The 8,752-nt window shown below is 35.3% G+C and overlaps 1 non-coding gene across 1 annotated transcript; it reads right to left on the reverse strand.

Moving 5' to 3' along the window:
- Positions 1-6,207: 6,207 nt before the first annotated feature.
- On the reverse strand, positions 6,208-6,310 carry LOC111756827 (U6 spliceosomal RNA). The gene has a single exon (XR_002791236.1). It is a non-coding gene; the product is annotated as a U6 spliceosomal RNA (small nuclear RNA).
- Positions 6,311-8,752: the final 2,442 nt, after the last annotated feature.

Consider the following 8,752-nt stretch of genomic DNA (forward strand, 5'->3'; position numbering starts at 1 on the left):
GCTACTATTTGTTCCAGCTATACCATACTTCAATACATATTTACCTGAAAAAATTAAATTACAGAGATACCTGCATAGCCATATTTACCACAACACAGTATCAATGCATAATACAGTAGTTATGTTACACAAACAACCTAAGTGGTGTCAAGTGATGAATAAAGAATATGTCATGTGTACATAATGGAGTATTATTCAGCCACAAAGAAGAACAAAATCATGTCATTTACAGGAAAATAGTACCAGAGATTATCACTTGAAGGGGCACAAATCAGACTCAGAAAGGCAAATACAGCATGCTTTCTTTTAAGTGTGCAATCTAAGGAAAGAAAAAAGAAAGCAACATGAAAATAGAAGGGATACTACTGAAGAAGAGAAAAGGGATCTGGGCAGGGGAGAGGATGTAACAAAGAGGATGTGAAGGGAGGGGATGATCAGAGTGTGATTTATGCATGTTGAATATGATGAATGGAAACCCTTATTCAGTATGACTAATAATGAACTAATGCAAAAACTGAAACAGAGATTTAAGTACAAGTGTATCAAGATCATTTAGAGGGGGAAAATATAACTTTCAACAAATGTGGATATCTACATGAAAAAAAAGAATTTTGATTTTCGACACCACACTATAAACAAAATTTGATTCAACATGGATCCAACACCTAAATGTAAGCACTAATACTACTATATTCTTAGAATATTTAGATATAAATTACTGCAATCTTATACTGAGCTGCAATTTGAAAAATCTGACACCCAAAATAGAAACATGTGAAGAAATAAATTGGACTTCATCAAAATTAAATATTTTGTGCATCAAAGGACACTATCAGGAAAATAAAACTATACCCACAGAATGTAAATTTACACATGATGTATAAATATTTTCTCCCATTCTAGTAATATAACCCAATTTAAAAGTGGTGAATGACTAGAATAGACATTTGTACAATTAGGAGATATAAATGCTCAATAAATGTATGAAAAATGCTCAACATTAATAATTAACAGGAAAATGCAAACCAAAACCACCATGAGCTACCACTTTAGGGTCAAGAAGCAAGACCCAAAAATGTGCTGCATACAAGAAACACATTTAATTAAAAAAGGAGTACATAGGCTGAAAGTCAAAGAATGAAATATATACTCCATGTGAGAGGAACATGCAAAAAGCAGGAGTATTCATTCTTTTTGAAGGCAATGTGGTTTTCAAGCCAAGACTGACTAAGAGAGACAAAATATCACTACATCCTTATTAAGGGAACAATGTAAGAGGAAGAGATAACCACCATAAGTATATATGTGCCAAATACCTTCAGACCCATCTACATAAAACAAATAATAATGGACATGAAAATTACATAAGCACCAATACAATTATAATGGGACCCTAATACCCCACTTCACAAATAGATCGCTTATACAAAAACTCAACAATGAAATATTGGAACTGAACCAAACTTTTGAACAAATAGATTTAGAAGATGTCTACAGAGTGTACCCCACCATGTCAGAATATACATTTTTCCAAGCTGCACATGGAATGTTCTCCAAACTAGACCACATACTAGCTCATAGAACAAACATGCTTAAGTAAATGCAAGGGAATTGAAGTTATTCTGTGAATATTGTCAGATCATAGTGCAATGAAACTGGAAATCAGTGGCAAAAGGAACCACTAGAATTTCATAAACGTGAGGAAATTAAATAGTACCCTCCTGAAAAACTAATGAGTCACAGATACAATGAAGAAAGTAATTAGACAGTTTCTACAATTGTATCATAATGCTGATCCAATACATTGGAACTTACAGGACACAGTGAAACCAGTCCTATGAGGGAAATTTATAGTGGTAAAAACCCATATCAGAAAATAGAATAAGCTCAAATAAACAACTTAATGTTGAACCTCAGGCTTCTAGAAAAAGAAGAGCAACTCAAGCCCAAAGTTCATATGAGGGAGGAAATTACAAAGATCAGAGCAAAAATTAATGCAATCGAGACTTAGAAAACAAAACAAAGAATCAATGAATTGAAGAGTTGTTCTTTTAAAGATTAAATAAAATGTTTTGAAGAATATTTTAGAAAGATGTAAAAAGACCATGATTCTAAGAACACCAATAAAAGGAACACATTAGTCAAGGCAAGCAATTAAACAGAGAGGACACACAGGGAACCAACAATAGGCAAATAATATGATGAGGATAAGCCAATGCATATTAGTTTAAAGATCAATGTAAATGGTCTCAATTTGTCAATAAAAAGAAACAGGATTAAAACTGATAAACCCTTACTCAGCCTTATTAAAAAAAAGGAAAGAAAAGACTCAAGTCCATTCAACTAGGAATGAAAAGGTGAAATCACAACAGAACCTGTGGAAATTCAGATCATCTATACCTACTCTGAGTACTTGTATTCCAATAAGAGAAAATGTGGAAGAAATGGAAAGATCCCTAGACACATACAAACTACCAAATCAAATAAAAATATATAAAAATTCTAAATAAATCAATATCAATGAAATTGAAGATATAATTAAAAACCTACTAATAAACAAAATCCCAGGCTCTGATTGATTCACAGCTTGGGTTGATGAATTCTGCAAGAAATTTAGAGAAGACCTAATGCTGTTACTTCTCAAACTCATTAATGAAATTTAAAGGGAAGCAAAACTCTCAAATTCATTCCTGCAAGCAAGCATTACCCTGATACCAAAACCAGAAAATGATCCAACCAAAAAAAGAGAACTACAGGCCAATCTCCCTAAAGAATAGATGCAAAAGTCCTCAGTAAGACCCTGGCAAACAGAATGCAGCAAATCATCAAGATGATTATATACCATGACTAAGTAGGATCCCAGGGATGCAGGGATTGTTCAATACATGAAAATCAATAAATGTAAAACATGGTATTAACAGAGCCAAAGATAAAAATCACATGATCATCTCAATAGATGCAGAAAAACCATTCATGACACAAACTCAACAGTAAATTGGAATAGTCTTTATCTCAATCTCATAATGTCTACTATGACAAATCAACAGCTGACATCATACTAAATGTTTGAAAGCTGAAAGCTTTCACTCTAAAATCAGGAACAAGACTATAAACAACATTATTCAATACAGTTCTGGAAATATTAACCAGAGAAATCAGAAAGGAAAAAGAAATAAAATAATAATGATAGGGAAGAAAGAAGTTAAATTATCCTTGTTTGCAGATAATGTGGTACTCTACTTGGAAAATTCCAAATTTCACTAAAAGACTTCTACATTTATTAACCAAATTCAGCTGGATGCAAAGTCAGTACTCAAAAATCAACAATATTCCCGTACACAAAAAACAAACTCACTGAGAGAGGAATTAAGGAAACAACCTTTTACAATAGTATCAAAAAATGACATTCTCAGAAATCAATCTAAAGGAAGTAAAAGATCACTACACTGAAAATTACAGTACTCTAGAAAAGAAGGTCTAAGCGGGTATCAGAAAACCATGAGATCCCTTGTTCTTGGGTAGGAAGGACCAACATAGTGAAAATGGCTATATTCCCAAAAATTGCTGTACAGATTTAGTGTAATTCTAATCAAAATACCATTAGCATATCTCACAGGTCTAGAGAAAACATTCTTAAAATTCCTTTGGAACCAGAAGAGATATAGAATAGCAAAAACAATTCTGGGCAACAAAGGTAAGGCAGGAGTATCACAATTCCCTGACTTGAAATTATATTGTGGAGATACTGTGATAAAAACAACATGGTACGGGGAAAATAAAACAGATCTGAGGATCAGTGGAACAGATTAGAAGATGCAGAAAGAACTCCTAACACACTCAGCCACCTTATCTTTAACAAAAGGGCAAAACACATTCACTGGAAGAAAGACAGACTTTTTAAAATTTTTTTTTATTTTGAAAAGAATAAAACCAAATGAGAAAAAAAAAAAACCCAAAAGGGGGTAATTCAAAACAAAAGGATGGACATAGTACACAATTTAAAACCACAATACTAGGTGATTTCCAATGGTTACCATGATGTCTCTTGTTATCTTCAATAGAATTGCCCATATAATCAGGTACAATAAAATTGAACATATCAATATGGAACAAAATCAATAAAAACAAAACATGGGAGACATTATAGGACTTAAAAAGAGGGTAATAGTCAAGCCAGAATGGGTATCAAAGTGAATCTTATTGTCTTCAGAGTAGTTACCTATACTCTCAGACTTGATACTATCAAACATAACAGATTAGAATAAAATCAGTCAAGATGATGATCAGACAAGACAGATTCAAATAAAATCAGTCAAAACAAGGCAATGAAAGCAATACAGAGCTTCAGATTAAGTTAATAGGAAATTTAAAATGTTTACCATAGTATATCCTGCTGTCTTTGGAATAGCTGTCTAGCCCTCAAGTCTAGTACAAGTAGACAAATGAACAGAATAAAACCAAACTAAACAGAGTGATGAAAGCAATATGGGTTTCAAATCATGATACAAGATTGCCAATGTCCTCTGCCTTCCCTATTTAGACAATTCCTCACCTTTCACTTTCCCAGGGTACACTGTACATTTTTGTATTCCACTAACTCCTTTAGTTTTGGGGTTAGGGAGGCAACTCGCTATTTACCTAAGTGATTCTGAACCTTTTCACCCTGAGCTTGGTCTCAACTTGTATCCAATTACCTACAAGATCCTCAAGGGTTTCCTTCCTTATGACTGAGTAGTTCTCCATTGTATAAAAGTGTTCTGTTTGTCCAACCAATTTGTAGCTGATGGAATTTTTTCTGGTTCCCTGTCACACAGAGCATTATTTTCTCATCTTTGCCTTTCAGTCCATAAACCCTCTTTCATGTTAAATATATTTCTTATATAGAGCATCTTGATGGACCCTTTTTCCTGATCCCCTCTGCCTGTGTTGCTTTTTATGATTGTATCGAGGCCATCCACGTTAGCGATTATGACCAATCTTCTCTGCCTCGTCTCTGCCATACTATTTTTCTGCAGGTGGTTGTGTACTTTTCCCCTTTATTCCACTGTTTGCCCAGTTCAGTAAGCCTCCTCTGTTGCTGTTCTTGAAGCCATGGTCTTTTTTTCTTTCTCTAGAATGTCCTTCAGTATTTTTTGAAGGATTGGTCAAGCGACATTACTCTGAACCATGCTGGCTAGGGATTGCTGCCCTCCCCAGCTGATGACCACTGAATTACAAGCGGGGGTGGGGCAGGCTGGCCCCTCCCTTCTGAGCTGGTTAACTACTGGGAGTCTTCACCATGTTAGTGTGTTCTGTGCAGATGGGGCCTGTTAGGTGTAGCTTCAATGAGACCTCATCCTTGACTATTGGATCATGCACAGGGGCAGGACTCAGTCCAAGCAATTCTTACCAATCTTCTTTGCACTAGGAGTGGCTGACTAAAGATGCTGCAGTTCTGGTTACAGAATTATTTTGCCCAACTCCAAAACGTCGCTTGACCAATCACCCACTCCCACTGGAGGACTGATTTCTCCACACTCACCGTGAGCCGGTACAGATCTCCAAGCTGGGTGCTGTTCTCTGCCTTGCCCACCTCTCCGTGACTGTGTCCTCCTGCCAAGGCCCTCAGACTCGCCAGCCTCCAACTTCAATGCAATCATGCGTCTTCAGATTCTGGTAGCATTTCATACACAATGGGACCAGCTCCAGTGAGAACGTGTCTGGCTACAGTCTTCCTTCCACAATTTTCTTTTTCCTTTAGTTTCTTCCTGGGTCGAAGGGATCTATCTTCTTCTATCTGGTCTTCTCTAGGATGTTTTATTCCAGCATCTGAGCTGTTTCTCTCAGAAACGCTGTTTACTTTGCTGCTTATTGATCTGCCATCTTCCCAGCTCCATCAAGACAGACTTTTTTTATTTTAAAAAGATTAAGATAAAAGAGGACATAACAAAACAGATCAGAACAGAACAATTTAAGCAACATAGTATTTCACCACAAGACAATCCGACATAACAGTAGCTACCATAGTGTCTCTTTCCTTGAAATATTTGAGTATACCTTCATACCCTGTAGTATCAAACATAACACAATAGTATAAAATCATTCAAGAGAATGAAAGTATTACAGGGAATTCAGAATCAACTAACAGAAAACAAACAATGGTTGCTATATTATCTCCTTATCCATAAAAGTTTTTGTTTATACTATCACACATAATAAAATCCAATAAATAATATGGAATGCTTCACGAATTTGCATGTCATCCTTGCACAGGGGCCATGCTAATCTCTGTATCATTCCAGTTTTAGTATATGTGCTGCAAAGCAAGCACAAGACAGACTTTTTAATAAATGATGCTGGAAAAACTGGATTTCTATATGTGGAAGACTAAAACTATACCCATGTATATCACCTGGCACTAAACTAAAATCAAAATGGATCAAAGATATAAATATTAATACATAAATGCAAAATATGCTAGGAGAGAGTACAGGAAAAATCTTGAAGACATAAGTATAGGCAAAGGCTTCATGAACAAAACCCTGATTGCACAGAAAATTCTACAAGAATCAGCAACTTGGATCTCATCTTATTAAAAAGCATTTGTACAGCAGGAGAAATCAGCAGCAGAGTGAAGAGACAACCCACAGTGTTGAAAAAATTGTAACCAGTTGTTCTTCAAAGGACTAATATCTAGAACATATAAAGAATTGAATAAAATCACCCTCCCAAATTTAAAGCCCCAATAAAAAAATGGGCATCTGAAATCAATAAACACTTCTCAGATGAAGAAGTACAAATGGCAAATCAATGTATGAAAAATGTTCAAAATCACTGGTCATTCAAGAGATACGAATTAAAACACTGAAATTTCATCTTGCTCAAGAAAGGCTTCTACTAAGAAGTTAACAAATAACAAATGCTGATGGGGCTTTGGGGAAAAAGGAACCCTTCTCTACTATTGGTGGAAGTGTAGATTGGTACAACCATTGGAAATTAGTGTGGAGATTCTTTAAAAGTCTAGGACTAGAGGTCCCATTTGACCCAGTTAATTTCCTTCTTAGTGTCTTCCCGAAAGTATTAAAAGCATCATAGCACAGTGATATGTGTGCACCCATGTTTATAGTGGCACAGTTTGTAAAAGCTAAATCTTGGAAACAATCCAAATGTCCATCAACTGATGAATAGATAAAAAGATGTGTTTTTTTTTTTACAATGGAGTAAAGAAAGAAGGATAAACTGGCGACATGTACAGCTAAATGAATGGCCCTTGAAGCGATACTTTTAAGTGAAATAAATCAGCCACACATGTAAATATCACATTGTTTCTCTGGTGTGAGAAATTGAAAGTGTTAATAAGGATCAAAATGTATAATAGATATTGTGAAGTAGAAAGAAATTGTTGAAAAGGAAAGGGGAACTAGCAAGGAAGAAAAGGAACTAGGGAGGAAGGAAAGGAAAATAAAAAGAATGATAAAATGAAAATAAAGCTTTATAAATAAAGAGGAAATGATATTTTGAAGAGGAGGGCAGGGAAATAGAAAAAAAAGAGAAATCAAAGTATACAATACTCATGTACAAATTCCCAATGATGAATATGCTCATTATATATATCTAAATTATACCAATAAAATTAATTTTAAAAAATAATAGGAATAGAGAAGGGGGTCAACTAATGTCAGATAAGAACTACTAACAGCAATATGTATATGACCAAACAGAATGGAACTAATTCTTGATCTGGTCTACAGAGGGAAGGAGACATTGCCTTATTCAGGTGTGCATGCAGGTATTGAGTTTGGACAAAAAAAGAGGTGTCTCTGGGGCTTCAGGCCAAAGAACTGTCCATGAAAAATTGAGACTCAGAAGAAAATAGTAGAAAGAGAAAGCAATAGACCAAGCATTGCTCTTGACCCCACCATTTCCTGTATAGTCAATGCCTTAAATAAACTGCTGTAAATACACCAGGTAGAGATCACATCTACCCTCAGGCCAAGGCCTGTAATAGACATAGATTCTCTGGCCACCATGAAACTCATCTATTCTATTCTCAGAGTGACTTTACATGCTGTAATCTGCTTGAAGATCCTATGCCTTGTCTGGTTTGGAGAGAAGGGATCCCATTTATTGTTCTTGTTCTATTTTTCTTCAATCTGCCAAACTTCATGTGAGTACCTTTCACTGTCAAAATATGACCAGAAAAATCTAACAAATGATTCTGGGAAATATACATCTCAGGTTCCTTGTCTGTTAACCAAGGGAGAGTTTACTCAAAAGATGGGATGATACTGAGAGATGGAAGCAATTTCAGTATCTATCTGATACCAGAATAGTCTACCCTACCATCAATCCACTATTCATAATTATGTCAGCTCACTGAAACTGAGAATCAATTTTTATGATGCATCATTATTTTCTAGTAATTAAGAAATATTGACAATCAATGATGAATCATATGATTCACCCTGAATTAAACAGTTAATTAAAAAATGTCTTCTATCTGGCTCACTAGATGTGTTTCCTCTAGATTGTTTGTTTAATGTGTATCTTTTACATCAGTTGTGATTATGATAGGTCTCGTCCTCTGAGCTCCTCTGCCACCAGCTCCTGAGATATCAGCTTCTGTGCGTGTTTTTGTGCGTTTGTGGGGAAGAGTTAAAATTTGACTTCTTCCCTGTGGCTTCTTAGTGATTTTGATGGTGGTTGGGGATGACAAAGTATATGCAGAGCAACTTCTTCAGAGATAATAGAAATTAAAACTGAGATAAAGGCA

This window comes from Cavia porcellus, unplaced genomic scaffold, assembly GCF_034190915.1.
Source record: "Cavia porcellus strain 051 isolate PalLab524CR breed Dunkin Hartley unplaced genomic scaffold, mCavPor4.1 scaffold_6, whole genome shotgun sequence".
Classification (NCBI taxonomy): domain Eukaryota; kingdom Metazoa; phylum Chordata; class Mammalia; order Rodentia; family Caviidae; genus Cavia; species Cavia porcellus.